The sequence below is a fragment of the Mytilus edulis genome, unplaced genomic scaffold (assembly GCF_963676685.1).
Source record: "Mytilus edulis unplaced genomic scaffold, xbMytEdul2.2 SCAFFOLD_562, whole genome shotgun sequence".
NCBI classification, from domain to species: domain Eukaryota; kingdom Metazoa; phylum Mollusca; class Bivalvia; order Mytilida; family Mytilidae; genus Mytilus; species Mytilus edulis.
This window is the reverse complement of record NW_027268748.1, coordinates 6,280-24,303: the sequence shown is the minus strand read 5'-3', so window position 1 is coordinate 24,303 and position 18,024 is coordinate 6,280. Positions and strand designations below refer to the sequence as shown.

Sequence of the window (18,024 nt, the reverse complement as noted above, 5' to 3'; positions counted from 1 at the left end):
AATATTAATCATTAATCTTTATAACAGATATGTGTACAGGTAAATTGGCGCAAATGAGTTCCGAATATTGGCGCAATTGATACATTTGGAAAACAAAATTTGGCGCAAATGATACCCCCGAAAAATAGTAATTGGCACAAAAGGACTGCTGCCGTACTGATGATCATTATTTAGTAGTGAGTTTTGATATGGCACGTTTATACACCGACATTCCACATCGATTGTGCTTAAAAGTATACAATTGTTTTTAAACTTATCCCAATCACAAATCATCTTTATTGCACTAAATGCTGTTTTACAATTTACTTAGCCTACAGCATTCAATGTAAAACAGCATTTAGTGCAATAAAAAGATGATTTAATTGTTTCAAAAAATGTACACAATTTGGTTTGAAAACACCCTAAACCCCCACTTGACATAATTCCGAAAGGTTTTGCCAATGCAAATACATCTAGGGTATATAAGTTGTTAAACATTTAATTTGAAATAATATTTTCATCATGCATATGAGAACATTGGAGACGTTATATATTTAACTGTTTTATGATCTGGAATAAAAAAAAAACCATGGAACTACAAACTCTCTATAGAGTCATCGATAACATTAATCCTTCAACTATATTCACCATTTAAAGCAGCACCAATAAAGTGTATTTTCTGAATATATTGGTACTAACAAATACAACGGAGAAATCTCAACAGATATTAACTACAAACCAACAGAGGACACATCAATATTTGGATTTCAAATCATGTCAACCCCTCACACACCAAGAGATGAGTATGTACGATGATTATAGATTATCGTTGATCATCTCATCGTTACGGCGAACGTCAGAAAAGTAATCAAGTTGATTTGACCAATGAAAAACTGTTCAATCGCTATTTTACCTATAACGACGTTGTTAATTTCATTGACAACGGGCACGTGCGCCCTTAGCTTCTAGCAAGTTACAGTAAATTGGCTATGTCACCGATTTCAGTAAAATTTTGCATAAAACTTTGGCTCGATGAGCTTCAACTGAAAATCGAAAAAAATGATGCATTTATCTCATTTATCATTTGAAATATTACTGATTGAATTCTTTCAAAAAAAAGTTTTTATATATTTCTATTTTGAAAAGTATCATACATAAACAAAAACAACAAAAATGGACAACATGCATACCAAAATGCATGGAACAATAGATTGATACCTTATATGATTGCCCTTAAATGACATTTTAAACAAATCATGGCATTGCTGTCTTTATTTTCAAAATCAAAATCTTACACCCCAAAAAATATTATACAATGCAAGATCTTTTGAAATTAATAGAAATTTTCTATTAATTAGGTCTTTCCACTTTTCTCTGGAAAAACCTTTGTTTTTCTTCTGATTATTATTATTATTAGGTCTTTCCACTTTTCTGTGTTTTCTGTGGAAAGACTTATTGTATTTGTTCTGATTATTTTTTTTCCCCGCCATATTCTGAAATTTTTGTTTTACAAGATGTCGCTTAGATATTTTTCATATTGTATCGTATATTTTATACGCTTTTAAATTTCACCCTGCTAAGCCGAATCATTTTCTTTGTAAGAGTGATCTCACTAGTCACTGTTTATCAAGTGAGTGCATCTCCTTCGTAGCAAAATAAGAAATCGACAAAATTCTTTTTCTAAATTGTTCGTTACATCCTCATGAATTTTTGGCTAATTTGGATGATTTTGGATCGAAGCTATTCGAAATTTTATAGGAGTTATCTACCTTAACAATATAAATTTGTCGGTATGTTTTTTTAACTCATAAACCTTAAACCATATACCCCTTGAACCTTTTTACTTGAGGTCCCTAGGTCCTAACTTAGAAATGAGGTCAAGGTCAAAGGTTAAGGTCAAGTTCTAAATTTAGACTTTTCCTTGTTTTTGCATTTTCTCAAACACTTTAAAAGATATATTTAAAAAAACAAAATGCAAAATGTTTGCCTTATTGTAATGAAGATATGTTACATTTGGTCTGATACAATTAATTAAATGGCATGTTATAGGAGTTAGTGCCCCTGAAATGTCTTACAGTAACGTTATTTGATTATAACTTCAACTAAGTTCATTATAAACCCATATTACCTTGATGTATAAAAGGTGAGTTGACATATGACCTTGAAAAAAAATGACAACCGGAAGTGACCTTGAGAAAACCTGAAGTAGCTATTTTTGCACTTTTTTCATATCAAAGTAATCAGAATCCATATATTGTGTAATTTAAATACATTAATTTATCACTAAAGACTAGATGTGACTTTCTGTAAACCGAAAGTGGTCAATTATGTCTCGGTTTACAGGCAAAAGTATATATAAACTATAAATTTTTGGAATCAGTGTGAACGAAGCTATCATACGAGACCAAAAGTAAAATTTACTTAACCAGAAATAGCATATGATCTCCTTTATTTCACTTTCAAGCATATCAAAACCATTATTTATCGCATCAGTCTGAAGAAACTTGCTTCTTAAAAATTTTCTTTGATATGGAAAGACCTTCAATTGTTCTCTGAACAATCGGTTTTTAATTATTATTATTATACCTTACATATATTTTAAACAATTCTATTGGGTGAAACGTTGTCACGTGACATGGAATAATTCAGTTGTTTTTCATTCAATTGCAAGGAAGGACGAATAACCCTAAAAATTTCCACCAGCGGTGAATAACCCCTATTATTCACCGGCGAATAACCTTTTGAGATTGTTGAGTTGTACTTGAGTTATCTCCCATGATTATGACGTCACAGACGTAAATAAACAAAATGGCAGCGTTCACGTTACAGTTGAAGCTCATCGAGAGACGAGGAAATAAGGCATTAGACATGAATAGAGTGACAGCAGCTGATGATAGCTCTTATAGAGTAACGGTCCTTTTCAGGGGCCATCAATATTTTACAAAAAGATTCTACTTTTGTTGTACAATCAAGAAATTCTAGAACACAAATGTATTTTCATCTGACGTCAACTTGTCTTTGACTTCGTTATGTAAAACATATAGAAAGTGTTCGAAAGGCCTTTCCACTGTTAGTTCGGTATAATAAATCAATTGTGGCCCCTTAGAATCGATGAATATCCAAAATTGTCAACCCTTGAAAGTTATTTCACTTCGGGCTGCGCCCTCACTGAAATAACCTTCTCGTGTTGACAATTTTGGATATTCACCTCTTCAACGGGCCATAGTGTATATTATTATTTTTTTCTTCTTCTGCCACTTTTTTCTGACGGTGCTTTTTTGTTTCCCAAGATGTCGCTTAGGTTTTTTGCGTATGATATCGAACAGTTATTGGGACTTTGAAAACTCACCCTGTTTAACAGAACACTTTTTAATATATGAGTTATCTCCCCAAACACTGTTTTCCCTTGTGTACAAATCTCCTTCGCAACCGTTAAAGATTACGACAAAATTATTTCACCAATTTGCTCGTTTTATACTCAGGATCTTAAAAATAATTTTGACCGAAGCGTCCGGAAACTCCATATAAAGTTATTCGCCCTTCTGTATTTTAAAATAAGTTAAAATGTAATTGTAATTAGTAAACCATAAGTGATAGAGACCTAGGGTCTTTTGATTTGAGGTCCTCGGTTCAAAAAAAAAAAAGAAGAAAATAGGGTCAAGGTCAAAGGACAAGGTCATTTCTAAATTTGAATTTTAGCTTATTTTCACCACTTTTTAAAACACGATACAAGATATAGACAACATATTTGTACTTAATTGTTAGTTACGACATGTCGTAACACATACATATTGGTTAAAAGGGTAAGCTTTCATCAAATTAGGGTTTTCTCCCCTCTTTTATTTAAAAATATGCATATGGTGATATAACTCATGAACCAAATATAATTAAGATCTAGGGTCTTTTGATTTGATGTCCTTGGTTGATGACCTTGAAATTGAGCTCAAGGTCATAGGCTAAATTGACGTTCTAGATTTTGACCTTTGCTTTTATCTCATATGTATACATGATAAAAGCCATGGGACTTTTTGCATTAGGTTTCAAGCCATTTACCCTTTGAAAAGCCAACCGGAAGTGATTTGGAGTAAACCTGAAGTAGCTATTTTTTTGTACTTAATAAATATTTAAGTATGTAGAACCAGATATTTTTGGAATCAGTGTCAAGTAAACGTTCAATTGACGCTGGAAATGACATTTAAAACCAAATTTTATTTTCATATCAAAATACATGGTTTTTTTTGGTGGAAAGACCTTCAATTGTTCTCTGAACAATTGGTTTTTGATTTCTATATATCCTGTTCAAATTTTATAATCATCTTGTCTTTTGTTTATTTGAATATAGCATATTTTTACTAGAAGAGTTATTTGTAGTATTTAGTAAGAATCAGTCTTTAAATGTAGTGATATTAAAATTTATATATAGATTTTATTTTTTGGAGTGAATATTTCATTTGTTGACATATACATGTATATATCAAAGTTGAAAACTTTAAAATCATAAAACACAAATTGTTTAGTGTCTACGAAAAATTTCTGTTGGCACTTTTTTCTAAATTGATGCAATATGGGTAGTGTGGCGTTACTTTTCTTTTAGGGTTGTTTAACATAAATATGTATTAGATTGTCATGAATTGCATTTATAATAAGTAAGTCATCTTGTCTATTTAGGACTGGGTCTATGCCATGGACAGTTAATTCGGAAATATACCCAATATGGGCCAGAGGAACTGCAATTTCAATAAGTACTGCCGTAAACTGGATAGCCAATCTAATTGTGTCTTTCACATTTTTATCACTACTTGAATCCATAACTACATATGGTAAGTGTTTAAAATCGTCGTACAAAGTAACACAACAACAAAAAAAGACATCAGGAATCATTAAAATTTTAAACCACACTACATTTGTAGCTCATCTGGCCTGAGCTTTTCTCATCTTTGGCGTCCGTCGTCCGTTGTCATCCGTTAACGTTTACAAACATCTTCTCCTCTGCAAATACTTCATTGTATCTTAGACTAGTTTAAAAAATGTGTCCGAAGATCCCACTTGTCACAAACATGACTGACATGGCTAAAAATAGAACATACGGGTAAAATGCAGTTTTTGGCTTATATCTCTAAAACTAAAGCATTTAGAGCAAATTTGACATTATCATCAATACTATTATAGATAAAGATAAACTGTAAACAGCAATTGTTTTCAGCAAAGAAAGTTCACGATAGCCAAAATGGCGCAATGGCTAAAACTGATAAAACATAGAGGGTTTACTTTAGAAGTCTTTTGGAAAATTGTTAAAATAGTCAACATTAAATTAAATAATGACGATGACGTCCTTTAAAATTCAACTACTTGGCCAAATAAAATCAAACTTGATCTCAAACATTATTGGAGTATCTAATACTACTTATTATGATTTTAACCTTATTTTACATGATTTCCAAAACCACAGTAGGTAGTCCGGCGGATACAAGCATATTTCAGACGGGAATTGTGCACATCCTGCTACAAGCATGAAATTTGGCATAGACCTTCCTCGACTATTACTCTTTTATTTCAGATAGGGAGGTATTTGAAAAAAATGTCTCACTTCCGATAAAATCCAAAATGGCGGACATCATACTTTAATCGGCCCAATATCGAAGGCTAGCATGTGAAAAGGTATTATTCCCATGCTGCTATAATAATATTTGTACAAACCTTTGTTATGTACTACTTTTGAATATATTATAAAGATTAGATGTCTTTAAAAATCCTACTTCCGGTAAAATCCAACATGGCGGACATTGTACCAAAATAAGCCTTATTTTTTAGAGCGGGTGATTGAAATGTGTTTTAAACGTATTGCTACTATCATTAAATTGTGCAGGAATCTTTTTTTGATGCTTTTAAGTGATACAATGTATAAGACATATGTCTTAAAACCTTTGCTTCCGGTAATATTCAAAATGGCGGATATGGACAATATCATTTTTTTATTTCGATATTCAACTTCTTTTCAAAATGTGAAGAAAGAGTTTGTGGTGGTCATTATGTTTTGGCCTTAAGTTATCCTAAAAACCACTCATCATGTTCTGTAGTTGATATTTAAATACAAAGTTAACACTTCCGGTAAAAACAACAATATGGGGGTAAATGTCAAAAGATGAGTCCTCGATCCATATCTTCGATGTAGAGTTTAAGATAGATTGATTAAAACAGAATAAAATCACTAAGTACTAAAACATTTTAAAAATGACCATTATTTGGCCAAACAAATATGTTAACTCCCAGCCACCACCACATGCACACGACGCAGGGAACGGGAGACTTGATTTTCCACATTAACAACAACAGCGGCAACCTTTCTCACATCCACAATGTGCAAGCTCTAACAACATGATGAGGCCTCAGAAAGAGTTTTAAAAGTGGTCCTCTTTGTCCCTTCGACATCCATTAGCGCCTGGACTGGGTAGCATAAGAGCCAATTTCAAGCTCGCCCCCTAAACACGTGTCTTAGTATATTGTACGTTTTGCATGCTTGAAAAGACTAGATAGCCTCAATTAGCCTTCCCTTTTGCGTAAATAGTTATTTCTTACTTTGTTAACCATGCTAACCCCATCTGATAAAGTTTGTGCGATCTAACAGTAAACACCGTTGATTTAGGCGGGTCAATTATCATTCTTTATGTTAAAGTCACATCTTCAAATGCCATCAATGTCTCACAAGATATATGTGAGCCGCAAAGGCTCTTGAGAGCCCGCCTAGTTTTTTTGTACACACAAGACAGATAATTGTGAAAAGAAGGAATTTTCATTATACCTTTTGTTTCAAAAGTTTATGTACTTCGATTCATGTTTATGTTAAAAAATGGCATAGAGAAATCAATATATATTTATATTTAAATAAGTATATAAGTATACGGACCGTTGTGGTAAGATTGATAATTTGATGTGCTTGGTTAAATGTTCCATGCATGTAAGAGATTGATGGGTAAACCGGTCTCGCTCTTTTTGGGGTAACTGTATTACTTTATAATTTAATGTGACATTTCATATATTTTACAGGAACATTTTACTTGTTTTGTGGAATATCTGTATTAGGATTGATAGTTTTATACTTCATGTTACCGAGAAACCAAGAATAAAACACTAGAGGAAGTTGAACAATTGTTCATGTCGGAGGAGTATAGAAGTCAACACAAGAAATACATGACATATGAAGCAAAGGATAATCCCGCTTTTGCAGGCGAAAAATTGTAAACATTAAACTTAATTCAAGCCCATGTAGAAACATAGTGTCATGTCAAATATTACACTCCCAATTTTGTTAATAGTTTTGGACAGTTTTAGCAGCCGTACATGTAACCAGAATGTTATTCTGTAAACATTTAATTTTCAACCCTTTTTTCTCTAATCTTCAAAAAATTAGACCACGCATTTCTCTAATCTTCATTTTTTTGCCCGTTATTCTCTAATCTTTATTTCGTAAGGGTATTATTCTTTAATCATTTAACCCCATCCAAACCCTGGCTTATTGGTTTTAAGTTTGTAGGTTTGTAGGTTTTGTAAATAAATCTAGTACTAAACACGACATCATAAGTTTGTCGGAAAATCTTTTTTTTAAATGGTGGCTTCCGATAGTTACTACGTGGTAAATTGGTATTTAAATACTTTGATCGTGCTAGTGAAATATATGTCCCTTGTCAGTGTGCATATGTGTCAAACGTTAGAGTATAAAAACGGAAATTTACCCATCAAACTACAGAAAAGTCATAACTTCAACTACTTGAATACAAATTACATATAAGTTGTAAGGACCTAAGCCATTAGAACAGGGAACTGCTTACCCTTCCGTACCACCCAAGCTCATCCGATTTATCGGTGGGGTTCGTGTTGCGTAATTCAAAATGTAATGTAATACCCCGCCTCTTCTTACAGTAGCAAATTGAGTTAACCCAGCGACTTACAGCGGGTAAATGGTTATAAGAGCTTTAACATTCAAACCATTTATGATAATTAGTGACCTTTTGAATCAAATACATTTATATTTGTTCCGGCCCATATGCATATGGTCATTATCATATAAGATAGGAACAAGAGGACAGAAAATAACTTCTAAATGTGACTTGCTTAACTCCCAGGAACTTTTGTCATTGAATCCTCAGGACTTCTTATCTTTTTTAAAAGATATTTTGTTGTTTTCATCATATCAAAATTTCTTAAATATTTCAGGTTTTTAGTTATTTGATGTGTTTTTGCTGCTACTTATACTATCGCACAATAACAGAATAATAGTATGAAAAGGAGAAAGAACACAATAATTAAATGAAAATAAGTTGATATAATAAAGACGAAATTCTGATTCTGAAATAGTAATTTAAACGCTAAAAAAAGTCTACCGCAAAATATCGCAGACTTGCAGACAATAATGTCGTCAAGATGAAACGCTTGAAATTAATTCGTTTGAAGACAATATAACAGATACACCTAGACTCATACAATATTTGAAGATAAAGAATTCATTTAGCAGCTCGTACCGGTTTGGGTTCTAAGATTTGGCTGTGTACTCCTGAGAAGGAATTTAGAATTCATTTGAAAAATGCCAATATAGTACAGTTACTGTACAAACACTGATATGGTACTGCCCGTTAGTAACCACGCGAGTGTAAAGGTATAAACCAGGGGCGGATTCGGCTCTTTGCAAATGTGAGGTTTTAAACCGAGGATAAAAGCTATGTTAAAACAATATTTCCCAAATCAAAAGCTTTGATTCGTCTAAAAAGGGGATTCCAACATCCGAAACCGCCCCCCCTTTTGATCCGTCATTATATACTCATATGGTCATGACTAGACGCGTATGGTTCAAATTTTTAAATGGTTCGGATCATATCCACGGTTACATAATACTACATTAGCTTGTTGGATAAACATACATTATTTTACTTGAATACTTTATTGTAGCTTTTCAGATGTTCACATTAGCAGTGTGTTGTATAATCTTTTCTTATCTTGTATACATACGAAATATTGAAAATTCTAGATCTAAATATTTGACATCAAATTACCATCATTGTACACGTGTATTGTAGTTTTTGAATTTATCTTGAAAACTATATTAGAAAAAGAGAGACTGTAATAGAAAATATCTAACCGTGTAAACACAGTCATGTTTGTTAATCTGAATTGATGTTATTTTGTTTGTTTGTCTTGGAAATGTTTTTGTTATTCCAAAGTGTACTTTATTTTTTTTTAAATAGTTAAATGCATAATCAGAAAAAAATATTGGAATCTGCAGATACGTGACAAAATAAAAATAAAACATACAAACAGATTTTTGTTTTCGTCCTTTGGGATATGGCATATACTTTATTTTATTGGCAATCATACCACGTGTTTTATTCATAATTATGACTAGGTACATGGAATATATGATTTTGTGTGTTCTGTAATTAATAATGGTCTTTATAATGCTGTCTCTTCAATTAAAACAAAGATCATATAATAGATATAGGAAGATGTGGTATGAGTGTCAATGAGACAACCAGAGCTCCAGATAAGAATTCACAAATTGGGGTTTTTACCCACCATTTTCTTATGTAATTGGGTGATAAAGATTTTCAATTGCATTATCAATTCCAATTCACCCCCTCAAGTAAATATCAAATTGGGTTTTTCACCACCAAGCTCCTTAATGTATTGGGTTTTTTCATCAACACACTATTGAATATTTAGGCAATATCAACCCCGGATGTTTTTCTATCTTAAGTATGTTTCTTTCTTTGAATAATATGTGCTATAGCTGTTTTATTTTCTTAATTCACTGACGAGCAATTGTAGGTTTAATTTGTGTCCCGTTTTTAACCTTCTGCCAGTTTTGTAATTTCTCACAACTTATAATGTAAACTGTATATAACGGATATGTGCATTCCCAAGCACTCGTCTCAGATCTTTTTTTCTCTTATATACCTTTATTTGAAGATTCTGAGAGGAGTACCTGTGTGTGTATTCACTCATTAACAGTGAAACGAAAGAAAAAAAATAGTATATAAACTCTTACTATACTTGAATGTTTTTGTTTTATTCAATTTACATAAATCTGGGTTAATTCATCCTTTATTAGAACTTTTGGTTTCCAATTACATATCATTTCATAATTGATTTGGCCTTTCACATTTTCTAACGGCAACTGATTCAGTTTTTGACGAAGTCCCGTGTTTATTAGCAAATTATGTTCTCGTTGAGCACAGGAGGTTGAAATCCTATCAATGAGGGTCTATAAATATGTCAACTCGACTATCACAGTGTGCGTTGAGGTACGCAAACACGCCCATGCGTTCGACGGACGCTTCTTAAAAACACTGGCTGAGTGTTGTTATCATCATATCTTTCCCTCAGCAATGTAAAAGAAGCTGAAAACATGCTTCTATTCAATATTTTTATCGGACATTCACTTTCGTTTTAATTCAATGTATGTTATGATAAATCTCGAGCAATTCGAAAAAAATATGACAACATGACGCACGCTAATCGGATAAACGCAGAGAAGATCGAAATGATTTCAAAACCACGTGTACCTTTTGAGCAAGGGAAAATGCCAACAGGGACCCATTTCAGCTACTTGATATGCAGGAATCTATTTTTAGAACGAAAGGACATTTCCAATAATAAATATAATAAAAATATTATAGATTACGCAACAAGTGAAAACAGATAAGGGTAAATAACGCAAACGGTAGCCAACAAAAGGGTTGAGAACTCATGGTTTTGGCATATAATTGGGTTATCCTTTGAATTAATTGGGTTATTGAACCCTGCAATGGGCAATTGCATTGGGTTTTCTATTTTTTGAATTACGTGATCACGCAAATACGCAGCTTATCTGGAGCTCTGGACAACTCTCCATCAAGTCACAATTTATAAAAGTAACCCATTATACATGTAGGTCAACACGGAGCCTTGGTTCACACAGAACAGCAAGCTATAAAAACCATTCAAACGGAAATTATACACATATTATTAGTTACAAATTTATTCCATATAGAGTGAGAGCGTATCTTTGTGGTGGCTTGTCAGTATCATTAGTAAAACACTTTAAAATGTTGAATTGATCTTCAGATTAGAAGACATTTATTGGTTTTTAGTAATGACAATGCCTAACATGATGCTTGAGCCTGATGAGCTAGAAAGTAAGCTTCTGTGCTGTTTTCTATCAATTCTTTGATAATATCTCCTTCAAAGCTCGTGAAAGCAAAACAAATTTGGTCAATGGACAAATAATGTTTGGTTCAAACAAAAAATAAAATGCTTTTATCTCCCTGTTACTGACATTGTACATAGAAATGATAATACTTTGAGACATCCTTGTACATGAGAGTTGACTGTAAAATCTTTATTTCATAAAAAATGAATTGCATAACAATGAACCGAGCTCAAAGCAAAGCACTTTAATAATACACTTGGACAGAGAGCTCAATCCAGTGATATACTTTGTACTACAGGTCCTTCATGAACATCCATCAACCAGAACCATATCTCAATAACATGCCATAATACTACATGGTTGGATCAGAAGTCCTGAAAAAGACATGATTTTTTTTTTTATCGTATTTAAAGTATATATGCATAGGTTAAAACTTTCACAAATTTGTGGTATAATCATTCAGTGTCTGGCAACTATCAATCGCTTCATGCACAAATTGATATAGGTTGAGCATGAGTGCCCCTCTGTTGGAAATAAAAACATACCTCCACCTAATTTTAGTCAACTGATGAAGAAACATTCAAAACTATAAAATGTTATCTAAGACTTGTCAGTGTCTATATATAGCTATTCACCATCGCCACTGAATCAGTGATATATGTACACATAAATACATGCAAGACTAAAATTAAAGTACATATATAAGACTAAAACTGACATTCGGTCTTTACCTTCATTCCCCAAGTCGTGTTCAAATCTAATTCATGATAAAATAAAAATTACAACCAATGAAATCAAAGGCGAATTAAGAGCCCCCCCCCCCCCCCACCCTGTCTGGAAAAATATGGTTGATTATTTAGAGAACCACTGGAGCATGACCGGAGTGGGCCCTCTCTTAGGCAGTCAGTGGGCCCCCACTTATGAAAATTTCTGGATTCGCCACTGGAAATATCCCTCTAATAGACTAGGGTTTAAATCCCAGTTTTCTAAGATGGTAGCTAGATGGAACCTAAAACTAAAAAAATTGAAAAAAATATTTTAAATATTTCAGATGCATGTACATGTGATAATATAAATTCTCAAAATTTCACTGAATTTTCCCTTTTGATGTTTTTCAACTACAGCCAGTTTGGTGTGGGTTGATGTTTGATTGTGGTACATGTTATATATCGACATGAGATTTGTTTATATAAATAATACTTATTTCCCTAAATTCAAATAAAATAGATGTGAGAAATTGAAGGAAACCATATGCAAATATTAAAAAAATTATTTGCATTTGTTCTGTTGATTGATAGTGGTACACATATGAAAAAATGGTGAAATCACTTATATATAGTTCTGATCAAAAGTTTCATGATAAACATGCATGGTAAATAAGTAGTAGGTTGTTTTGAAGTTTGCAGCATATTCAACTTTGAACATCTTTTTCAGGTCTACAATCCATGTAACAATCTGTATATATGTGGTATAATTTCCAATGAGACAGCTTTCCAGAGGTTAAAATAACAAGTAATTATAGGCAACCATACAGCCTTAAAAAGTGAGAAAAAACAGTCTAGACATATTAAGTAAGCAACAATTGAATTAAGAAAAGTAATGGCCTGATTTGCAACTTATAAACAACAGGTTTGGAACCCTCCCCCCCAAAAAAATCAAAGAGCAGATTGCTCTGAGGGATACGATTGCAGTTGTTTCATTGACACTTGTATACATGTAGCTGGATAATATTATTTTCAAAACTAATTCAACTGCACATGTAAAATAGTTACAAAATAGCGATAACAGTGTATGAACAATGTTATTAGGCCTATTGTGTTTTATTTTTGTACTATCAATTCCAAGTTTACTTTCCACAGCAGTCACTGAGACTCAGAGTGAGAGAAGGTATTTCACTTCGTATCTTATCACCTATTTTCCTACGTTAATTCTAGAAGGAACCCCATTCCTAACCCTTTAAATATTTAATTTCCTTTCGGTCAGTGATCACGACTCCTTTCCGTACACATTTATCTGTTTAAATTGCGATCGTTTTTAATATAATACACTTTATTGACAGAACGAGATAATACTCGACGTATTATTTTGATTCAGAATTCACGGAAGTTACTTCCGGAAGGGAGACAACTCGAAACAATAATATGGAAGACTCCATTTTGCCTGAAGGGGTGTTCTACGATGTGGACTATATTTATTTTAATTCAAATGATGCATATGATTTCAAATTATGCAACAACAATAACCTTCAATAGCAGACATACATAGAAAAGATCCCATGAGTTAAAAATTAATTAATTGAGTGGGGAATCCAGAGCAACCATTCAATCGAAAACCCCTTGAAGTCAAGAAAACTATACGCATGCGCATAATTTCCAAAAAAAACTGGAGCAAAAACGTATATTAAATGTTTATTAAATATTAAACGACCTAGATAGTTCTGTATTTCTTTATGGAAGTGCAATCTCAAATATCAGTTTCATAACGGTAAAATATAAGAAAAACTCCACTTCAGTTCTTATTTGACAGAAATAGATTTATTGGAATTCAGAAAACTCTCGCATTTTATCAAAACTGGGAAATCCCTCTAACGTGTTTCTAAATTTATAAAAAACACTAAATATAAATACTGCTTAATTCTGATTTTCCGTGTTGTTAAAAACACGCATATAAGTCAAGGGAATTATCAAACATGAAGATTATGAAAAGAACATTATAGGAAAGTTGTTAAAGTTCAATCCCTTTGTTTGTTTTTACCTTTTAAAGCAAGACAATCATAAGAATCTGAGATGTTCCTTAATGTTTAAAATAAAATGATTGACGTGAGGGCAATGCTCTGAGCCACCGGTATAATTCTACAGATTGCTTGAGTGCAATCGTATCCCAAAATTGTTCCAATGAAGATAAAGGAAGATGAAGGCAAGACTAGAGGGGATTCATTACATTTGGATCAACTTTTCTGAAGGATGGATATGTATAAAAATTATAATATGTAATAAGATTGCCAATAAGACAACTACCCACAAATGTTCAAATGACAAAGCAATTATAGGCAACCATACTGCCTTCAAAAAATGAGGGAAACTGTCCGAACATGAGAAGTATGCATTAATACAATTGAGAAGAGTAATGGCCTGATTCACAATTCCTCTAATAAACAGGTCAGGAACATCTACCCTTCAAATAAACCAGATGCTCCACAGGGCGCAGCTTGATACTACAGCAGAGGTCGAACCCTGAACAGTTGGGGCAAGTATGGACACAACATTAAAGCCTGATACAGCTCTGAATTTGGATTGTGATCAAATAGTCAAAACAGAATAGGTTTCTTACAGAGAATAAATGTAGTCTAAGAACTTAAAACATTTAATTTTAAATTGGACTTTTACCTATTGTGGTCCTTTATCCAAAATCTTAATACATGGTTTGAGGCACTTGTCGCAGAAAAAAAATCCTATATATAGACTTGGGGGTCGACCATTTGATATTCTGGGGGAGGGGGCAGGAGGATTTGTTTTAGATCTGTTATTTATTTTTGTAATCTAAGAGGACAAATTATTCATTTTCTGCACTATTGAAGCAAGATTTTTCATTTTCATTAAAGCAAGGGACTGATTATTCATTTTCACAACTGTATTTATGATATTCGAAAACATACAATTTTTAAATGATTTGTTTATTATAAACATATTTGTGTTTCCTTTAAATTTTTATTTTGACATATTTTTTTTTTGCATACCGAATGCTATAAATTTTTATTTTTGACATTTATTTTTGCATGCTGAATGCTATAAATTTTTATTTTGACATTTTTTTTTCATGCTGAATTGATGTGCACACAACTGCATGTTGGCGTATAGGGAGCTACGCGCCTGAATACAATTTAATTAAATATATTAAATAACTGGGAATCCTCCCCCTTTATAAGTAGAGACAATCCATAACCTAAAATGTACATCTCAGAAATATTAACCTTAAATTTATATAAATGAAAAGTAAGCTTCCATAAATCAAATTCAACAATGTTTCTTAAAATTGGTAAAAGTGGTATTATTAACAGTCGCCCAACAAATACAAATATTTATTAGCACAAACTCATTAACAATAAATGGTTAAGGCTCATGGTATATGAATTACATAGTTGGTCAAACATAATAAGTATTGCAAATAATGACTATATTGATATGTAATATTATAATTATAAACAATGATTATGATTTAGACATATTGACAATTTTATAGAGATTGTTCTGCTTTACGCAGGTTCAAACTGTCTGAGATGAAAGAGGAAGTCAATTTTAGGATTGTGTATGAATTATTATTTAATAAAAAGATTATATTTTTTTTGATGTTTTTGAAATTTTGTAGGATCAACGATTATATTTGAAACTTTATGGTAAAATATGGCCCTTTTAGTTGAGTATTTTTCACAATGTAAAAGAAAATGTTTTTCATTTTCAATTTGACCAGAATTACATACAGAGCAGAATCTCTCATTTCTGGGAATATTTAGATGTCTCCCTCTTTCAATCATCAGTATATGAGCGCTTATACGGATCTTACATATTGCTGCTCTGTCACTTCTGTTTTTTCAATATATCAACATAGGGTGGTCTTCTGCCCATTATGTAGACACTCTTGAAAAAGTCTAACTTTTTGGATTAAAATATATTTGCATTCTGGACTTGCAAACATTGGTCATTAATTCTTTGTTTAATAGAATTTAAATTACCTTTAACATAATTAAAGTTATTGATGATATAAGACACTCCAAGTTCATTCAAAAGACTCTTGACCTTTATGACCCAAGGGTTTGAATCTACAGATTTAGTGAATATATCATATGCCAAAGAAATTTCCGAAGAAACTATATAGTTCAGGTAGTTGAATATTGAATATAATATTTTATTTTTCAAGGGAATTCTATTAAGTTCGGCTCGACATCCATCATTAGATGCCTTACAGTGAACCCCTAATATGTCTTTGATAAATTTAACATGAAGTTTTTCAAATGGATCAGAGTCTTTAAAATGTCAATCATGTTGACCATAGATAGACAAACAATTCACTTGCATTCGATTCGCATTTGAACTAAGTGTTTGTTAATGTAAACCGTTTCAAATGTAAATTAAACCAATTCAAATTAGTTAATGTCAATCCAATTCAAATTAGGTGTGAACTCAGTATGATTGTCAGGTAGTTTCAAACTGAAAGATACTTTTAAGGGAAGGGAAAGAAACGGATAATACCATGTGTGTTACAAACACTGTTTATTCAAGTCAGAATCCTGGATCTCAATAGTACTTTCATAATGTCAAATAAAAACATGAATATGATAGTTACATACAATACTACATGTATTTATTACGTATTAAATGACATTTATTTTAGATTGATTGATTGTTGGTTGCTTAACGTCCAGTGGCAAATATTTCATGCATATTCATTTATTTTAGTGATTGGTAATTAGGAAAAATCTGAAATTTTGGTGTAAATTGAGACAAACAATATCACTGAATGCAGTTTCTAGTCAAGTGACGAGCAAACATGGAAATCTACCTTTTGAATGAAAGGAGATTCTGAACTCTTACATTGAAAATGAATGATGTAAATCTAGATTCTAATTCTAGCGGAAGGGAGCTCACATTCACAACAGTTAAAGCATTGCTGAATTAGTGAACAAAGCATTTTTCTCATTAACTTGAAAATCCTCCTATTATAAATATGGAAAAAACCCGAATTTTAAGACATAAATTATAAAGTTCCTGATAAAAAGCGGTGCTGAGCAGGCATGTAATATGCTTGAAACATATTCAAAGAATAAAGTTTTATAACTTCCTAATGTCATTTCCACAATTTATCAAAACCTAAATCTTACTGTGGATTCCTATATTTTTCGTGGATGTCAATTCTCCTGGATTGTTGAAAACTTGCATATTCATCGATATTTGATTTTGTGGTTTTAACAATCCAACAGACAAATAGCAATAAGGTGTTTAGGAAAACATGACCTAAAACCTCCTTCATATATAAAGACAAAAATACATGGGAACTCATACTGAATGGTCAAATGTGTTCAATATGAAAATTGCAGTTAAGATGGTAAAATAACAAATCAGCCGTTACTGTAAATGGACTAAAAGTATGACTTTTAAGCAAATTTAAAGGGAAATGACAGGGAAAGGGCCAAATAGTGTTCAAGTGGAGCAAATGCCCTTTAACTTGGTATGCAGGTTTCAAAAATAGAGGGAGAATAAGAGGGAAAATTGAGTCATCTTTTTAGACTTCAGTTAAATAATGACTTATGAAGTTAAAAATGCATGTAGACTTACCTTCTAATTCTAAAAAAAACCCCACAATACTCAGAACTATGTCTAATTCACTATGACTACTGATATGCAAACCTAAAAACAGAAAAATATATTATAAAATAGTGATTGAAAGATTCATAACACTTTGAAAGGATAATTCAGACACGTGTTACACGGGGAGCATGTTTGTTTACAAATAATAATGTCACGTGATCGCGCAGACCTCACATGTTGCATCGCCCTTACAATCCACTAATACATAACCCATTATCATGCAAACATGCAACGTGAATGTGATTGGTTATCAAATAATACAGAAATAATGCATGTACAGTTTATGAAGAAATTGGTTCATCAAATAGATCGATTTTCACTGTTGACACGAATAGGTCGGGTTGACATTTCTGTCATCGAAGATAATATTGAGATAAATGGGATAAAACTAACCGTCAAAAAGGTCTAGAGAAGCACATCAGTAGAACCTTAACATTAATAAGTAATACTTACCAAAATTTCTCTAATTAATAAACTATATAACTGAAATTTGACAAAATAACG

The 18,024-nt window shown here is 32.2% G+C and overlaps 1 long non-coding RNA gene across 1 annotated transcript; it reads left to right on the top strand.

Moving 5' to 3' along the window:
* Positions 1–4,661: 4,661 nt before the first annotated feature.
* Positions 4,662–9,285, top strand: LOC139508544 (uncharacterized). Its single transcript, XR_011661301.1, has 2 exons — positions 4,662–4,799; positions 7,024–9,285. It is a non-coding gene; the product is annotated as an uncharacterized lncRNA (long non-coding RNA).
* The last annotated feature ends 8,739 nt before the right edge of the window (positions 9,286–18,024 follow it).